The following is a 20,401-nucleotide window of genomic DNA, read 5'->3' as shown; positions in this document are numbered from 1 at the left end:
GTGGTACCATGGTTGATGAGGTAAGACTAGGATGGTGGAAGTCCTTGGAGCAATACCGGTTTGGGGTCTTCCCAAGCCCTCCCTATAGTGACACATTTCTTTTTAGGAGGAATGGTTGTCCTCTTGAGATTTATCAGCAAATTGCTGGAGGACTATAGAAAAATAGAGCTGGAATCTGGACCACAAGTGGTGCATTAAAAAACTTAAGAAGCGTCCTGAGGTAAGAGGCCAAAGGTCTAGATAGTCTAGCATCTTCTTCTCACAATAGGCAACCAGATTCCATAGTATGACTATGCGTTGTGTGAAGTTCTTTCTTTTGTCCATCCTAAATTGTCCAGCAGAGAGAGAGAGAGAGAGAGAGAGAGAGAGGAGAACTCTACTCCATCCACTTCCTCCACACCATGCATAATTTTCATAATTTTATGCACTTCTAGCATGTCCTCCTTTTCTTTTCGCAAATGTTGTGTCCTTTCCTGCTCCATCCCCTCGATCGCTTTGCCTCCTTTCTCCTGAACCTTTTCTAGATCTACAGTTTCCCTTCTGAGGTGAGGTGACCATGCAATATGTGAGCACCCTCTGGAGCGAGCCGTTCTGCTGGGTATACTTGTCCAGTCCACTGCACGCTGCTGCCTTTCAAGTGGTCAAAAACACCAGTCGTATCAATGTGCCAGTGCTTGTAGCAGATATAAAAAGACAACTGTGTGCTTGCCAAGTTAAATTTCCTGAAATCACTATTAAAGGGCTATGTGGCTCACATGGAGTGCTATATGCAACCTGCTTCATTAAAACACTTGTGTTAAAGTGTGGAGAATGTGCAAAATATCATTCCCCCTTCCCTCCAAAAAGCATATCTGAAAATATTAACAAGGAGCCAATATACCTGTAATATTAAATCACATGATTTAACATTGCATGCATGTATCTGAATTATCATAGAATTGTAGAGTTGGAAGATCTCGTCCAACGCCCTGCAATGCAGGAATCTAAACACAGTCCGCCATCCAGTTTGAAACCATACCAGATCTTGCTTAGCTTTGCAAATGTGGCAGCAGTTTTATTGCTGCACCACTGAGGTGGGAGTGTCTAATCAAGACTGGGACTGCAATGTGTGTATGTGTGTGTTTAATCCATTGTGGCAAGAGGGAGTTTCCTCCTCATGACCAATAGCTTCTACATTGGGATCATGGCACAGGAGAAAAGGGTTAACCTGCCCTCCAGTTTTGCACTATGGTCAATCCTGATTGGGTCCCCCAGCAGCTGGCATTTACACTTTTTTTAAAAAAGGGGAAATGATTGGCAGGGACAACCATCATGTTTCAATGTCATGTGTAGTTTGGCTCTGAAATTCACAACAGCTATGCGTCAGACAAGCCAACCAACCTCAAATGGTTTGTAGACTATACAGTCTAGATTAGAGTGCTGATTTTATGTCTGCTCTAGGCAGTATTTGGTTTCTTGTTCATGTCCTGACACACATATATTTGCATGGAGGGAAGTGAGATGAACCCACAGATCTGGTCAGCAGCACTTCCTCAGCGGCTCTTATTATGGATAGGATTCTTTGCCTGTCTTTTTCTGGGACACACCAGTTACATGCATTATGATTGTCTACATAGTTTTGCATCCGGGGTTTATTGACTTTGCTCACAAAGAAAGCACAGAGTAAAAAATGGGTCCGTCATGAAGATTTCAACTCCTGAAAATGAAACTATGGAGATGCAACTTTCCTTAAGTAGTATACTTCTGAGTAATACAGCAAGCTTTTCCTTAGATGGAGACTTGAATTAAGCACCACTCTTCACCTGTTGCTGAGACTGCCACCTACAGGATAGCATCAGGCTGGATGGTAAGGGACTCCTCTTGACGGCTGGACATACAGTAGTGGCAGGTACTGACCAGTCTTTGCAGCAGCTTGTGTGCTTATAGTCACACGCAGTGTATCGTGTACGGTGTCATCCTATACAGATAATGCCATTAGCACTTTATGTCCACATAGCAGTTTCAGTGGGAATTTGAGCCACTATACTGTAAAGTGGAAGGGACTATCTTTGAATGGGATATGGAACTCTCCTGAACTGTCATTTTTATTTGGAACCTGGAAGTGCAAATTTTCAATGAACTTTGCAGTCTTTGATATCAGTAGCTGGAGTAATTTGCTGGTTGGGAATAAGGGCTGATTTGTCAAATGTAATCATTCTGTTTTGGAGTTTGACAGCATGACCATATATGCACACTTACTCAAAAGCAAATACTATTTAAAGGGGTTACTTTCTCAAGTAAGCATGCATAGAATTGAGAGTAAAGCTTGAAACAGAGATCTGCATCCTGATTTCATGGCCTCCCAAATAGTAATTAGAAGCCAAGTGGTAAAACAGGCTTTGTAAGACTGAAGTCTCACATCTCTAGCAATTCCTCAGCATCATTACGGCACAGAACGTAATTACTGATGCATGTCTGAGGAATATCTTGACGCCAGTTAACGCCACAGGACAGGCCCAGCAGCCGAGCCTGTTACTTTCTTTAAAGTCTGGGTCCCACAGTGCTATAACCCTAAGGGGTAGGCAGCACTACAGATACAGAGATACTTTAATTGTTGTCTGCAGTTTGTTTTGTAACTCGCTTCTGCTCAGTATTGCTGTCAGCAGATGATTCTACCATGCCCAGTTCTGCAACCAGTTCCCAAGGTTCAGAAGGATGCAGTTAGAAAACATCTATTGTAGGCATATAAACCATCCATATAGGTATACAGTGGTACCTTGGATTACAGAGGCTGCAGGTTACAGATGCTTCAGGTTACAGACTCTGCTAACCCAGAAATAGTACCTCAGGTTAAGAACTTTGCTTCAGGATGAGAACAGAAATTGTGCGGCGGTGGCACGGCAGCAGTGGCAGGCCCCATTAGCTAAAGTGGTACCTCGGGTTAAGAACAGTTTCAGATTAAGAACGGACCTCCAGAACAAATTAAGTTCTCAACCCAAGGTACCACTGTATAAAGGTAAAGGGTAAAGGGACCCCTGACCATTAGGGCCAGACGTGACTGACTCTGGGGTTGCGGCGCTCATCTCACTTTATTGGCCAAGGGAGCTGGCATACAGCTTCCGGGTCATGTGGCTAGCATGACTAAGCCACTTCTGGCGAACCAGAGCAGTGCACGGAAACGCCGTTTACCTTCCCGATGGAGCGATACCTATTTATCTACTTGCACTTTGACGTGCTTTCGAACTGCTAGGTGGGCAGGAGCTGGGACCGAGCGACGGGAGCTCACCCCGTCGTGGGGATTCGGCAAGCCCTAGGCTCTGTGGTTTAACCCACAGCGCCACCCATGTCTCACCACCACTGTATAGACCCACGGAAATACGAAGGTGCAACTTTATGGCATTTCTTTCCAGAGTTGTGGTTTAGCACTGAACATAAATAAGTGTTGGCTGCAATGAAATGTTGCCATGTATACTAAACTTGTGGAGTTTAGGGGGCCAGTCATGCCTTGCTTCAGGATACTCCATTCTGCCCCATCCTTCTCTGTTCCCATTCCTTCTTTTCTGGATGGCAATATTACTTGGCTAATTAGGATGCTCTGTTTTCAGTGAGTTTTTTTGGGTGGTGTCGGCATCCACTTAAGGTATGTTTGTATTCTGTAAACAGTACATGGCAGCCCAGTTTCCCCTGAGCATGTGAATGCCTCCCTCTTGTTTCTCGGTCACCTCATCATCCTCGTTCACTATTGGAAGGAGGAAAGTCTGAGAAGACCTTGCATAAAAGATGACTGTGCAAGGCACAGAAACAACATTGGAAGCTGCCCTATGCTCATGCTACTGATCCTTCTAGCTCCTTTCTGTTTATAATGACTGGCAGTAGCCCTCTAGCTGTTTTGGACAGGGTCCCAAAACTTGCTGGAGATGTCAGGGATTGAACCTGAGACCTTCTGTGTGCAGAGCAGATGCTCTGCCATTGAGCTACGACCCTCCCAGGGTGGCTGAGGAGAGTCCACCCCACTGTATGAACTGTGTTGCTTTCTACCAGCAGTGCACCCCTTTATGTGCTGTTCAGTGGGGTTTTCTCAGGTGGAACTCACTGGAACTCAGTTCTGGCACCTCTCAGGTGGGTGCCATTGCCATCATAAGACAACAAAGGAGGCGTTCCTGGTGAGTTCCGGCACCTCTTTTTCTAGAAAAATAGCACTGGTTGCTGCTGCATGCAGGAAAGGTGACCAGTGTAGGTTGATGATGGCTGCTGTCTTTAATTCAAGTAAGTAACACAACTAACCTTTTAAAAAAAAATCCCTGTGCACTGAAGATGCCTTTCTTGATCTGTTGTTGTTGTTGTTTAGTCGTTTAGTCATGTCCGACTCTTCGTGACCCCATGGACCAGAGCACGCCAGGCACTTCTGTCTTCCACAGCCTCCTGCAGTTTGGTCAGACTCATACTGGCAGCTTTGACAACACTGTCCAACCATCTCGTCCTCTGTCGTCCCCTTCTCCTTGTGCCCTCCATCTTTCCCAACATCAGGGTCTTTTCCAGGGAGTCTTCTCTTCTCATGAGGTGGCCAAAGTATTGGAGTCTCAGCTTCACGATCTGTCCTTCCAGTAAGCACTCAGGGCTGATTTCCTTAAGAATGGATACGTTTGATCTTCTTGCAGTCCATGGGACTCTCAAGAGTCTCCTCCAGCACCATAATTCAAAAGCATCAATTTCTTGATCTACTTGGTTCTAAAATCCCTGTTCCCTGCAAGTTCCCATTTGATGTTTTCAGTAGTGTGTCATTTTGGAAGGAATGTGCAAGAAATGAGACAACTTATGTGTGTGTTTTCAATGTCAAGACTGGAAAGTAGACATCGCAGTCAGTCAGAATTTGTGTGTGTGTGTGTGTGTGTGTCTGTCTGTCTGTCTGTCTGTCTCAGAAATTAAAACAAAAAACAGCAAGCTGGGCACTCCAGCTACTGCTAGTTTCCTGTTTACTGGAGCAGCTGCATGGAGAGCATTACAAAGGGTGTGTGTGTATTAAGCAAGTCAAGCCACTGAATGGTAAACACAAGGCAGGCACCTAACAAGTTTTGATCTTTTCTCTCCCCCCTCTTCCACTGCCTCAACCTTTCTTTTGCCCCAGCCATTTTCCAGCCTGGGTGAAAGATCCTACAAATGTTTGTTCCTTCCCTTTGGAAAATGTAGGGCCCTTGAAGTTTTTTGGTGGTTTGCAGAAAAAGCCTAAGCTCTTTTAAGAGTATGAATGGTCTGTTTGCTCTCTCTGTCTCTTTTTTTTAATCAAGTACTTAGAGATGAAGAAACTAGCAATCTGCTTGCAGCTACTGTATATGCATAATTAATACAATCTTGTTATTCATAAAGTGTAGGAGAAATAGGGATATTCCCTGTTAAAAATAATGAAGTACCAGCTACCAACTAGAGTGCAGCGCTATTGTGATTTTATGCTGGGAGTTAGGCATATGTCACGACATTTTGGTTACTTATTTTGCAAAAGCTATACAAGAGAATTCATTCTGTTAACAAGCATAGTTAGACTCTGTTGGGTACCTCGTGTCCTGCTCTCTCTCTCTCTCTCTCCTCTTTTATTTTGCTGAACCATAGCCTCCTGGTCACTTTTTTAAATGTATGCAATGCTATAATTTGCTTGTGGATGTGATGAATTTCATGTACTCTTTAAAAAATGTAACTCTTTGCATTGTCTGCTACATACACTGAACTGATGGTATCTCTTTTCCATATTAATAGTTTTGTTAATTCAACCCGCATCCCCATTTTTAGCAAAACCACCTACATCACGGTCTCTTGATCTCAAGTCCTGACAATATGAATAAACAGGGCCTTTCTGCATACTGACCCTTCTTGCTCCTAAAGGGGCCCAAGTTGCATTGGGTTGTCTTTGTTTTACAATACATACAGTATAGATCTGTCTGTCCATATAGTTGCACATAAAAGCTTTAGCAGGGAGCCAGATCTGGGGGGGGGGGGAGAATTTTTATGATTCTAACTTGTGCAGCTTAGGGCTGAGGAATGTGGGGTTGTGTGTGTGTGTCTGTGTTGGGGGACTTGGAAATCTCGCTGCTGCAGCAGCACACTCAGGGTTACAGAGACGTGTGTAGAGAAACGTCTCAGCAATTCTTGTGTAGAGCAGGGGAAAGGGAGGGGAGGTGGGGAGAGCAGGGGCATTTTGAAACTGCTGGCTGCTGCGCGCTGATTGGCGGAGCCTCGTGTCTCAGCGTTCCAGGCATGCGGCTCTCCTCCCTCCACTCTGTCCATCCCGGAAGGAATTTCCTTTGCTGCTTGATCTATTGTTGTTGTCACTGCTCTTTGCTGCATGTTTTGGTCAGATCAAGTAACCATAGTATCAAAACTGTGTCCCAGTGTCTGCAGGATTTTATACTAGCCTCCCACAACCCTGCTCTCTTCCCCTCGCAACCCCTTTGCACGTTTCTTATTATGATTTCATAGGACACAGGGGGAGAAGGGGGGGCTGTGTTTTTCCACTGCAGAGATGGTTTCAATTAAAGGCGCTCTCTATGTGGCTTGCTTCTTTTTTTAAAAGTTTCCTCTCAGTGATTAGATGCAAAGTTTTTTTCTTCTTCTTCCGTCTAGCAAAACTTTCTGCTTAAAAACAAAACAGCTTTTATTTCCTCGTTGTAAGTAAATGTTGGGGGGGGGTGTTATATTGGGGTTATCAATACTTTCTCTCGCCCGCCGGGCTATGAGAGCGAGTCGAAACGCAGAGGTTGCCTCCCCACCCCCCAAAAAAGTGGGGTACTTGCAAATGTTGGGGTTTACACTGGGGGTTCCTTTTCCTGTCTCTCTGCAGGAACAAATCATATGGAGAGGGTGTGTGTGTGTGTATTTAAGGGGGGGCTTTTCCAAATGTGCCTCTCCTACCAGAACCAAAATTTCGAGTCTGGAGAGAGAGAATTATTTGCTTGGGTAGAAATCCATTATTGCAGATTTTGTGCTGAGATCCCTATCCTTTCTAACGTAGCCATTTATTGTGTGCTTAATGTGAGAGGCGAACTGGTTCCCCATTTTTTCCCTGCCCCTTTTAACATGCAAAGAGGAGACGTAAGCAAGATGCCCCTTCTGTCTCCCCCCCCCAAAAAAGAGGGGTGCAGCAGGTTTGCTTTAGAGCCACTGCAGTGTCTGGTGTGGGAAAGCGCGGGAGGGGGAGAGAGAGAGAGAGGCTCAGCGGTGGAAAAGACCCTGGCATTTTCTGCTCTGCAACACCGGCTCTCTTCTACTCCCTCGGGGTTTTGCAATGGCTAATTCCTCCTGAGGCTGACACTTGGCACTAGGGAGGGAGGGAAGAGGATGCGGAGCCGGGGATGAAGGGCGGAGGGAGCGGGGTGGAAGAGGACATTTCTGAGAACAGGCATATTCGCCGTGCGAGCTGGACTGGCCGCGAGAGCAACTCGGAGCAACACTGCCCCCTAGAGACCTCTCCGCCCCACGGCACCCAGACCCGGCAGGTTCTCCCCCCATACCAAACACACACACACAAAAACCGCATTTCATTCCCCAATTTGGGGCGCGGGAGAGATTAATTTTGGCAGGGAGAGCTGTGTGGCTTCGGGAAGGGATGCGGGGGGGGGGGGAGAGATAAAGCCGGCAAGCTAATCCTTGCTGCGGTGCTTCTTGGTGCCTCTTTTTTTTTTAAGTCCACGTGGTGCCACGCTAATTTGATTTCTTTTTTTTTAAAAAAGCAGTCTCCCTCTCCCTCAACTGGTTTATAAACCCCTGGAGACTTTGAGGGAGGAAAGGGGGGTGGGGTGGGAGAAAGCGCATCCAGTGTAGCGGGTCTTTATTCTCTCTGGGAACACTTCTTTGTCTTGCAGGAACGGCGTGGGTCAGGCAACTGATCTGAGCTTACATCTGTCATTTTCAAAGAGAGAGGGGAGAGATTAGCGGATACAATAAAATAAAAAGAATATCTGGCAACAAAAGCCTCTCAGAGTAGCCCAGGGAAAGTACCACAGTTGCCGGGAGACGTTGTACAACACGAACAAGGAAATGGGACTGTTGCATATTATATATATAAAATATATACATAGGAAAGAATCCATCAAGGATGCTGAGCTCTGCCATGTGCTCCAAACTTACAGTGGCTTTCTGAAACCAAGGGCCACTGTATTTATCTGTTTCCAGAGAGCTCCTCCTCCCCTGTGAAAATACAGGAATCTGCTATCCTTGGAAGCCAGTTTCAGGTAGCTGAAAGAGAGCAACTGGAAGCCAGTTTCAGGTAGCTGTAGAGCAACTTGAGGCAGATTTTATTATTGTTTGTGCCTGGGCTGGGTAGTGGCCCCTGCTGGCCTAGAGAATTAACTGACAAGGGCTCTAGCATTAATAGCATCTTTTATCTCAGTCACTTTTAAAAAAATAGTGAAGGTTTTTGTCTCAAGAACTGAGACAACCGACTTTCCAGTTTTGGTTTCCCGGCCTTTTGGGATGGGATTCTGTTGTTTTAATGGGGGCTGAACTTCAGAATATAGCAAGCAACCTTAATCAGACCACTGGCTCGTTTCTAGCTCAGTGTTGGGTACAGTTAGGTTGCGTGCACACTTTTTCTATAAAGCACATTTGAAACACATTTCCTTCTCCCCTCAAAGAATTCTGGGCATTGTGGTTTGTTAAGGGTTGCTGGGAGCTGCAACTCTCTGCCCATGATTCTTTGAGGGAAAGAAAGTGCTTCAAATATGGCAGCACTGTGTAGCGCATGGGATGTGTGAGGTGAGCATGTGACACTCTGAATGCTGCTAAACTACAGCTCCCATCAGCCCCCGCCAGCATGGCCTGTGTCTGGGTATGATGGCAACGCATTAGCCATCCTTGCTTGAGCTTGCCAGCTGCTTTGGGACTACAACTCCCACCATCCCTAGCTAGCAGAACCAGTGGTCAGGGATGATGGGAATTGTAGTCCCAAAGCAGCCTGAGACCCAAGTTTGGGAAACCCTGCTCTAGGGCAGCTTTTTCTCAACCTTGGGTCCCCAGCTGTTGTTCGACTCTAATTCCCATCATCCCTGACCACTGGTCCTCCTTACTAGGAAGGATGAGAGTTCTGGTCCAACAACACCTTGGACCCAAGGTTGAGAAAGGCTGCTGTAGGGGTTCAGGCAGGGAACATTCTTAGTCCTAGCTCTGCCTAGAGATGCCAATAACTGAACCTGCACACATAGCATGTGCTCTATCACTGAGATATATAGCCATATATATCTCTGTTATTACATGACATTGCAACCCTTGGGGGTCCAACTCTGCAATCCTATGCTGTTTTCCCTACAAGACTGGAACCAGCATGCACAATAGCAAAATTCCAGGGACAGCCAAAGTCAAAATAAAAAATGAAGGGAAAAGCAGCATCAATAAATATAACCCAATTACCTAGGTTCTATCCTGCCACCTGAATATACGTTTGCATCTATGTCTGGTGGACCTCCCCATGGAGGTCATTGTCCAGTTGGCACCTGCTTTATCATACAGTTGTAACGAATAGGTTTCTAAGACTTAATAATTCTGCAAAGCTTTCGTAAGAAATATTTATATGTAGGTGAGTGTAGTACTTTGGCAGTCTCTGTCTAGCTACACTGCAGTAGGCTCACTTAGAAAGCCTGCATTTTGTTTCACAGATATTTCAGATAGCTATTTTAGGTTAATCAATATTTAGGATGAAAATATCCTGTAAAGGCTCATGGGTATAGTGTCAAATGCAGAGCTCTTGGAGTTAGGTTCAAAAGGAAGGTTTGTCTGAAGTTATTTTCTGAAAGTCATTCCTTTGTATTCCTGGTATCTAGAAACTGATGCAGACTAATATTAACTGCATAGTTTTGTTCTCTTCCTATATTGGATTAGCAATAGTTAAGTGACATATTATAGGTCAAAATAAAGCTTCTTACTAGTGAAAAATTACTTTTTCCTTTGTCATGTCTCGATTGTTTCTCGTTTTAGTAATTGGCCCAAACCTAGTTCAGACTTGACAATCTTTGGCTTTTTGTAATGAGCTTGCTGGATGATGCCTTTGCTTGTTCTCCAACAAGTGACATTTAGTAAACATGGTGCTGCTGCTTTGGTGCTTAGCAGTCAGTTCAGTATTTAGTTCCTTCCAGGAGAGGGCAGAGTTACATGCACAAGCTTGTTAATTACAAAGCTTTACAAACTTCTTTTGTGTTTTCCCTTTCAGATTTTCCTAACTCCTGCCAGTGCTAGATGATCAGTGCTGTGTTTGGAGCAGTGATGTCTAAGTGCCTGCTAAAACTGCTTTTCTCTTTGTCCATAGGTCTAAACTGCTGTGAAAACCTCTCCAATCATGGGACTGTCAGCATTTTCTGATGGAATTCAGTTGTGTGTTGGCAAATTCAGATCATGCAATAATATCTGGTTGGGAGTCCTTGTGCAATAAATCTGCTTCCCCACTCCCCACCCAAACAGACCTTTCAGGTCCTTTCCCCAGCAGAAAGCAAGCTTGCTCCATCTTCCATGTTGGCAGCCCTTTAGATATTGGAAGATGGCTATCATATCTCTTCTCAGTCTCTTTTCCAGGCTAAACATACCCAGCTCCCTCAAACATTCCTTATAAGGTTTGGATTCCAGATCCTTTATCATCTTGGTTGCCTTTCTCTGCACACGTTCCAGCTTGTCAACATCCTTCTTAAATTGTGGTGCCCAGAACTGGACGTAGTACTCCAGGTGGGGTCTGATCAAGGCAGAATAAAGTTGTACTATTACTTCCTTTGATCTGGACACTATACTTCTGTTGATGCAACTTAGAATAGCATTAGCTTTTTTTGTTTCTGCATCACACTGTTGACTCATGTTAAGCTTGTGGTCTACTAAGACACCTAGGTCCTTTTCACATATACTGCTGGCAGCCCAGGTGTTCCTCATCTTGTATTTATGCAGCTGGTTATTCCTGCCAAAGTGTAGAACCTGACATTTGTCCCTGTTGAGATTCATTTTGATAGTTTGGGCCCAGTTCTTCAATCTGTTATGGTCATCATGAATTCCGAATGTGTTTCAGAAACCAGAAAAGCAAGAACAGTGGATTAAAGCTAAGAAGCATTGTTAGTTTAAACTGCTTTTGCCGTCTTTGTGGTGGTACTGTAAACATGGAATGACTTGCAAGCTGGGTGTGTTTTGGATCAGCCGCATTAATAATTTTGCATATACTGTTGGTTTTGGAAAGGGAAATCCCCCTGCTGTTAAACCACAGGGAGAGCTTTAGAATAATGAATCAGATTTTAAAGTTGGCCACCAACTTAAACATAAAACATTAGGTCTAGTGAAATAAATCAGTTTGGTCAATTCTGCAGAGGGATTTCTGGTATTCACAGAACAGGTCTAGGTACAAGGAAAATAACTGTTTGGTCAGCATTTGCAGACAGGCTGCTTGTGAATTCAAATTGCAAACTAGGTACTCTGCAGGCTATCTTAGTGTGACATTTACCTGACTTGCATTCATAGTGTGCTCAGCGCACAGCACACTGCTGTTTTTCTCATACCTTCCAACAGCGGCTGCTTAGCAATTGATACATATATGCTATATATGTACCTACTGTAGATGCTGTTTCCAGAGGCTACTGAGTTTGTACCTCATACAGAACGCAACTCGGCCAGATGATAACAGTGATGTCCATCTTAATTGGAAGCTGGTTCTCAGCCAAATTCTGATTTTAGTACTTTTAACTTTTATACCTGGAGTTGAGATGCTGAGCTATGAATATCCTGACGTACAAAAGTGTGGTATGGGGGTTTGAATTTAACAATTCAGAAATTTGCTAAGGCATGCTCAATCTGTTGGTAGGCAAGGTACCTTTTAACCCCTTTTAACGAATTAGGGCATTGAAGGAATCCAGGTTCTGAACCAAGCAAATGTGGCTTCTGCAAAGGAAGAAGTGCATGAAGAAGAAGAAGAGGAGTTTGGATTTGATATCCCGCTTTATCACTACCCTAGGGAGTCTCAAAGCGGCTAACATTCTCCTTTCCCTCCCCCCCCCCACAACAAACACTCTGTGAGGTGAGTGGGGCTGAGAGACTTCAGAGAAGTGTGACTGGCCCAAGGTCACCCAGCAGCTGCATGAGGAGAAGCAGAGATGCGAACCCGGTTCCCCAGATTACAAGTCTATCGCTCTTAACCACTACACCACACTGGCTCATGTTTGCATATATTACACACACACACACACACACACACACACACACACACACACACACAGTTGGAAGGGCTGAACATCATCAGACAGGATGGTGAAGTGCTGCTTTCTTGCCTGTAGAAAACCCTGCTCTGACTTTTGAGTCATTTTTAAACACACATTATCATATAGATAAACTTCAGATTAGCTTAACTGCTAAAGAACGCTTTTTAAAAAAAGCTTAAATAGAAGCTGAGATTCTTAGGCTGCCTTATTCTGCATTTGCAGAATAAGATGCTTCTCTGTGAAACACTGGAAGTTACAATATGACAATGGACAGCTTTTTTATATATAGTACAGAACCAGCAGTCATAATGACTAAAGACTAAAAGTGGATACTTCCTTTAAATGGTTAATTTGCTGGCTGTAGCTGAATCTGCCTGTCTGTGAGCTTCCAAGGATCTAAAGGGAAGCTCTGTTGAAAAGGGGCAGTTGTAGGTGGGAAGGGACTAAGGCAGGCTGGTTTGCTAGCATCACCACAAAGGTTTAATACTTTGGTTAGGATTTCCATCTCTGCCAGAAACTCAAGTTGTCCCAGAGGCTAGGCTAGCTAATGCAAAAGAATCTACAAGGCTATGATTTATTAGGCTAATGTGCCAGCTAGTGCCTCTTTCCTATTTCATAATGAGCCTTTTCCATTGGAGATGTCTGCAAAACTGCTTTTATTATGCACTTTGGAAGTACAGAGTTCCCAGGTTGTAGAACGCTTGCTGCATAACATAGTGTGTGTGTGTGTGTGAGAGAGAGAGAGAGAGAGAGAGAGAGCGCTTCTGTAAATGAGGGCTTTTGCATCTCGGAAGGAATTGTGATGGTTCAGCATCCTCTTTAGCTGTGAAAGGAGATTACAGTTTATGTCCAGCTTTTAAAGAGTCTACATGAGCCAACCTTATGGGCGAGAGGTTAAGTGCATGATCTCTTTGAGGTAGAAGTCCTCTAGTTCAAATCCTGGGTAAACTCCATCGTAAATAAGAAGATGATAAGGCGGTATTATCTTAAGTTACTTGTATTAAGAATTTAGTGGGACCAGAGCTACACATGTAGCAGAATGAGGAGCAGATGAGGTTGTAGAGTTTTGAGATGATAGCATGGTCTGCTCCATTTCCGACTACAGGGGTTGTGTGGATAAATTTTTTGAATATTGCCCTAAATAGGAAAACTAGCAGAGTACACAGAAGAAACACTCTCTCATTTATTCTGGGTCATCTTCTGGAAGGGATTATTTTTGTTTAAGGCAAGGGAGCATTTGTTGTGTTCCTTTATATTTTGTCAGGTGGGTGGGGTACAATTCACCACCACCACCACCAAATGGCATCTTCCTGCCTCGCCCCTTGTAATTTGAAGTTCTGTCCTTTACTGTACTACCTCAGAATGGTTGATTCTGAAATAACTTTACATGCAGGTCTTCAGATGTTATTAGCCCTCAAATATTTCTGATAGCATCTCACATGCATATATGGTACACTGATTGCATATAAGGGGGAAGGGAAGTATACCAGACAGAGAAGCTTATGCACTAAAATTAACTAAGTGAGTGGCTACTAATTATTAGGTGGCGGCGGGGTGGGGTGGGGGAGCAATATTGAAATGATGTCTGGGGAACTCTTGGCTCCTTTCATTATCCAAAGGCATAGAATGCTTCCATCTTTTTAAATAGATGTGGTCAGGGGATGTGGAGTGACATATTGAGCACATGAGTCCGTTGCCATTCATTTGCTTCCCTGCCCCTCCAGAGTTACCTTTTCATGGTGGTGCCATTTTATCAGTATGTTGTTTATAAATTGAGTTTTTAAAACTTGGACTGAAACACCTTCTTTGCCTTACAAAGTATTGAAGAAGTTATGCAAAAGCATGTAAGTAAAATAAAAAACACACGTTTCCATGCAAATTTTAAAAATAACAATAGTTCAATGGGCTGAAGAGAAAGGAGGGTAGGAGTAGAGCAAGTGCTTTGCATGTAAAAGATCACTGACATCTCCATGCAGGACTGGGAATCCTGGAGAACCACTGCCAGTCAAAGTAGACAGTAGTGAGCTATATGTAGCAATGATCTGACTTGGCATATATTCCTATGTAAATGACACGCTCAGGTTAAATGGTCCCTTCCATGCTCACATGACTATGTTATCCCCATTAGTGTAGCTGGAGCATAGCAGAATGTACACTGTACACACAAAGTGCTATATCCCCAAAGTGTGGAAAGTATGCTTTTCTTCTTCATCATGCTTACGGTGGAAGAGCAATTGCTGAATAGGAGTTGCTAGTCTGAAAACACCCAATGTCCTCCTCTCACAGATAAACACAGATTTGTCAAGTTTTAGTTGTTAATGCCTAGGTCACATCCACATCATACATTTAGAGTAGCCACAACACTTTAAGCGGTGTAAATGGATGGCGTGGATCTGACCTTGTTGTGAAACCTGCAGTTCTTGGCTGCTGATTTCCAGAGAGCAAAATTGATAAAAATCAGTTGTTTGGGCTTTGCTCTCCTTATCCGATAAGCGTTCTAGAACCAAAGGCTGATGCTTGAATACAGTTGCATCTCCTGGACCAAAACATGTGATGTGAGGCCTCTTGAAACATTTGGGTTCTTTGGGATTAGGTTTGTGAGGAATTCTGCCAATTAAGCTGCGTGCATTTTCCCTATTAGCGATTTTCAAGAGGACTCCTAGATGAAACGTAATTCTTGCTTATGTTGAAAGGAGCAAGTTGATTAGAACCTCTTAAACGCTTGACTTGCGATGCGATCTCCAAACCAAAGTTGTAGTGTTGTTGCAGTATCCTTCCAGTGATATTTTGATCAATGTTCAGGCACAATTAGCATAATGCTGTAATTATGGCTTATGGAGCTGGTATTCCCCAAGCTGACAGTGCCTTTTCATCCAGGGTGTGCTGACATACTAACTTAATACACATGTGTCCATTCCCCCCCACCCGCCCGCAATGCCTCATCTGATGAAATGAATACCCACCAACATGCTATGTTCTGTTCCAAATCTATTACCATATGCCTGTCTTTTTACAGTTCTTTGGTGCATGATGTTCATAGAGTGGATAATTAGCTAAGTGAATTAATTGACATTCATACGTGCAATTAGCAAATGGTTACAAGCAAGCTATTCTCTTTGGGATGACTAAAATTTCTAGGGGACTAGTGTAAAAATACTGTAAAATCATTAAGAGTAAATAATGAGGGTTGATTACTATGCATGATTATAGAGGCTGTTTTCTTTCCTGAGCCATAAAAGTGTACACATTGTAAACAAGCCTGTGGGAGCGAGGGGGTGGGAGGGAAGAGAAGCAATACTATAAAATGTTCTGGAGCACACCACTTCTGGAGAGATGCACTGGATATGTATTCTAGATAAATCTGAGCCAGATGGATGGTATGCCATAAACAATGTGGTGATATTTGCCCCCCAAGCTCTTCTTCTTCAGTGGATAATGCCATCTTTTACTTAACAGGTTTTCTGTTCGATATTTATTATGGGACAATGGAAGATGTGCAGCTCCCTAAATAAGAATAATGTCAAGTCTCTGGCCTGGAGGCTCTGGATTTCTTAGACATTTTTCATACGCCCTTCTAAGAAAAGATGCAATTCCTTGCGGTAAAGGAAACTTAGGAATGGTGATTCCCTTCAATGTGTAAACAAGAAAAGAAGAGGAAAGCATTGTAATATGACTTTGCACATTAAGGCATAAGACACATCCCATCCTTGGTATTACAGGGGTACCTCGGGTTAAGTACTTAATTTGTTCCGGAGGTCCGTTCTTAACCTGAAACTGTTCTTAACCTGGAACACCACTTTAGCTAATGGGGCCTCTTGCTGCTGCCGCGCCGTCGGAGCACGATTTCTGTTCTCATCCTGAAGCAAAGTTCTTAAGCCGAGGTAATATTTCTGGGTTAGCAGAGTCTGTAACCTGAAGCGTATGTAACCCGAGGTACCACTGTACCAGGGAAGAATTCATAGTGGCAACTTTTATCAAGGGGCACATTTTCACAAGAGTCTGTTTGAAAAAGGGATCTTAAGAACATAGAACAACTCTTCTCAGAATTGATGCCTCCAAACTTCAGCCCCACACCTAAACCCGGTCTTGATTTTTTGCTGCTTCTGTTACCCCTGAGTTCTGGATCTCTACTTGCATTATAAACACAAGTTCTTCATGGGTCTGTATTCTAGAACGATGGTAGTGTGCTTGCCAGGATGGCAAATCCTGGAGATTATGAGGGTCTCTTGCTGTTTTTCACACTGAACAGCTGATCCAATGCTTGTGCTCTTGTTGATGACACCAGGACAGCAGAGGGCTGGTCAATAGGCTGTATTATGGAAGCTGCTGGAAGTGCTTTCCCTATGGAGCAGCTGCTCCATACAGGAATTAGCAGTGATGTGAAGATGTTCCATGATGTGGATGCTCTGTAGAGGGATCCATGAGACACTTTATGGCTGATGCACATAACAGCAGTTAATAGGCACATGTTTAATCATTGCCCCTACAATGATTGGCAAGTGTGCTGCACACATCTCAGTATGCAAACTGGTGGCCTGCGTCACCTCTGCTTGTCTAAGGAGCTTTTCCACATCTCTCATAGTAAAATCAAATGGCGAGGACTTGCACGAGTTGGAAACTGGTGGAAGTGAAGAACCCCCCCCCAAACACCCACTATACATTTAAAGCAGATCCAACATACATTTAAATCACATGATTTAAAATTCTGGGGACTGTAGTCCATTAAGGGTACCAGGAGTTGTAGGTCTGTGAAGCTACAGTTCCCATGATTATTTTGGGAAAGTCATGTACTTTAAATACATGGTATGGATAATTTCACATTGTTGTCAGAAACAAAATTGTGCAATCAGAAATTAAAAGTAACACTTAATGCATTTATAGGAACCCTATAAATAATAAATAAAAGTTGCCACTATAAACTTAATGTGTTTATAGGAACCCTAACCCTATTGAATTTACTTCTGAGTAACATATAGGGTTGTGTTGTAAAGGCTGTGCGGCAAATGCTTCCAAACCACATGGGAAGTTCAACCACTGCAACAGATTAGGCATGGATGTAGTAGATGCACTATCCCAGAGGAATCTTGAAACTGAGGAGGGATATTTTTGCATCTAGTCATACTTTACTTCAAGCCAGATGTGGATGTTGGATGCTGTAATTCCTGGATGATATTCTAGAGCAATTCAGAACAAACCTTTTTGCTCTTGGAAATCTAAGTACTTGTGAGGAATTTTATTAATGCATATTTCAAACACTGAAAAGGTTAAAAGGAATTGAACAAGGCAATAACATCCCCTTGTCATGATCCACAAGAGGGTAAGGTCTTGGCTTCCAAACCTTTCTGCTAGTTTTTACTATAAATGCCTTTATATTTCTTTAGAGTTGCTTTTTCCTGTACACTTGGATATTTACTCTTGAGCCCTTGGGTCTCTCAGCTGGGTGTTGCCTGACTGCACATATTTGGCTTGAGTTTGAAGGGAGGGTAAGAAAAGAGGGAAACATGCACAGCGAGGAATACGGGTCTGAGGGACAACGATATCCAGATGATCTGAACCATCTGCAAAGAGCTACATTTGTTCCCTATTATTCAATCAAACTTAAGTATATACATTTGATTTGTTTAAGTATGAGACTAAAAATGAGAAGCATGACAGACTAAGGGGGTGCATAGCACAGGCACACAGCTGACATTTAAATACATTTAATACATTAGACGCATTTAAAGTTATCGTGTGGCATGGAGAAAGTGGATGGAGAGCAGGTTTTCTCCATCTTTCATAACAATAGAACGCATGGACATCTCATGTTGGGCGGTTCAGGACAGATAAAATTACTTATTCACCCAGCAGATAGTTTTAAACTACGGCACTCACTCCCACAGGAAGAAGGGATGGACACTATTAGACAACTTCGTGGAGGATAAAGCTATCAATGGCTACTAGGCTCTGCCTCCACGGAAACTACAGGAGCAGGGAGAAAGCTCTTGTGTTTGCGTCCTGCTTCCCAGAGGCATCTGGGTGGCCACTGTGAGGACCGGGTGCTAAACTAGATGGACCACTGACCTGACCCTGCAGGCTCTTCTTAATGCTATTGTGTGTGTGTGTGTGTGTGTGTGTGTGTGTGTAAAATGGCAGTCATGAATTCACAGTTGGTAGTTCTGCGAGTGCAACAGCCGCAGCCTCCACTTACCTCTTGGTTTGCTCAGTTATTGGCTACACTTAGAACATGTCTCAGTTCTTTGGAGATTGGCTTTCTTCCTTCACACTGTGGCTGTGGCAGGTTTTTACAACTTTGGTCTCATAGGTGATGCTGGTGGGGGAGGAACGCTCTATCTTGGAATAACTATTCCTTACTGCCATGGTCAACAAATTCCTCTTCACATTTATATGGCTTATTGGCCATATTGTCCAACTACGTACACCCCCCCCCTATATTTATGACTTAGGAAGATTTTGTAAGGCTGAAATACTGAGATTTGTAATAGAATATAAACTTTAAATTGACTTAAAATTTATCACAACGACAATTTGGCTTCCAGACAGTCACTGGCAAATTCAGGCCGTGTGTTAAAGCTCATTTGGAGCCGTTGCAAAACAAACGCCAAAGAAACGGACTTTCTGTGATAAGGAAAATGACCGGGACATGCACTGGAAAGTATTGATGCAACCTTAAGATCCACACCGTGCATTTAAGGCACACCCAACTCACCTTTAAAGCCCGCGAGTTGCCCCAATGGATTGTGGAAACTATAGTTTGTTCAGGGTACTGGGAATTGTAGGTCTGCGAGGGGGACGCCACAGATCCCAGGATTATTTGGGGGAAAGTCATGTGCTTTAAATGTGTGGTGAATGCACTTTGAATATGATGGATGTTTGTTAAAGGGGCCTTCTGGAAGCAATCTCAGAATCAAGGCTCTTCTGCTTCTTTGTTTATTGCCTACAGATTGGTAAGGAGTAGTATGTAGCCAATGTTCGAGGTTCTTGAAAATTATGGAGAAATTTCTGTTACTTTAAAAGGAATGGGAGAGGGGATTGATGAAAGAGTTAGGAAAGTTGGCTAAGGATGAACAGTTCTACAAAGTTCCACCTTAAGAAAACTTCAAAAGACTTTTTTTTTTTTTACGGAAGTTGAGGGTTTACCACTCCCCAGTGATCCGAAGGAAAGCCCTGCCAGTGGCTCTGCCTGGAAAGCCCTAAGGACTCACACAGAGAGAATAAAAAGCATGGGGCAGAAAAGTCCTGCGTGCAGGTGGCTGCCTGGGGTTCCTCCTTCACTGCGAGTCGCAGCCTGAACTGAGATCGCTCAGTGCAAGTAGCCTGTCGGTTTCACAGGAACAATCTTTGGCAGTTTTCAGCTTCCTCTGGCGAAGGTGAGAGGGGCAGAGGAGATTGGGAGAGATCTAGCCACGGCTAAGAGATTTCCTGGGGTGTGAGAAACGTTATTCTTTTGGGGTAAAAATAATAATAAAGGGTGGAGGAAATGACCAGTGAACTCCTGATCTTGGGGAAGGCTGCTAAAGCGGTGTGTTTTTAGTGCTAAATACCTCTGCACTGATGAAGCTGCCTTAGGCAGAACTTGAAGCAGAACTTTATTGGTGCGCAGTTGTGATAAAAACAGCAACACTTCTGTGGTTAAGAGGGAAATGCACACTTTATTTTTGAAGGTTCCTGGTGGAGCAGTGGACCATCTTATTTCTCTTCCATGACATGGCATTTATCAAATAAAGGAAGAGGACATCTACAGACTTAGCTTTTTCAGCAGTAGTTTCCAAACTCCCTGACAGTCCCACAACTGGCCTTTTTCAGGATTCCTACCTCCACTTTGCATGTTACCCTCTCATGCTAAATTTTCTCATATGGATGACAGGATGGTTCTTCAGGTAGCTGGGGTTAGATTTCAGAATCTCTGTTAAGTATATAATCTCCAAGGTGAATGAGGCTTGCAACTTTTACCAGCTTGTTTGTTTGGTGTAGAGAATTACTGCTAAGTTGGTTCTGGAGCCAAAAAAAGAGTCTAAACTGTGCCTTTCACTTTCCCCACCAAAAGCTGGTCCAAAGTTTCCGTGCTCCACACTTTCTAAACATGGCTGAGTCACAATGGAAACTGCTGATAGATCTGACGTTTCTGTAGAAGACTGTGTTTTTCATGCAATGAGTTGCTACTCATTGAGCAGAAATAGAGCTAAGCTGGGAACAGAACTTTCCCAGCATTTGAAGAG

At 43.6% G+C, this 20,401-nt stretch overlaps 1 protein-coding gene across 2 annotated transcripts in view; it reads left to right on the top strand.

The window, feature by feature from the left end:
- The first annotated feature begins 19,321 nt into the window (after positions 1-19,321).
- ACOT11 (acyl-CoA thioesterase 11) overlaps positions 19,322-20,401 on the top strand; it is a 61,387-nt gene continuing 60,307 nt past the window's right edge. Inside the window, exon 1 of one of the 2 annotated variants that reach the window (XM_082225661.1) lies at positions 19,322-19,552. The gene's annotated coding sequence lies outside the window, so the exon portion shown is untranslated. The remainder of the gene's footprint in view (positions 19,553-20,401) is intronic. The other variant, XM_082225662.1, reaches the window with a different exon arrangement.

This window comes from Podarcis vaucheri, assembly GCF_965113315.1.
Source record: "Podarcis vaucheri genome assembly, chromosome: 6".
Classification (NCBI taxonomy): domain Eukaryota; kingdom Metazoa; phylum Chordata; class Lepidosauria; order Squamata; family Lacertidae; genus Podarcis; species Podarcis vaucheri.
This window is presented reverse-complemented; position numbering and strand designations above follow the sequence as displayed.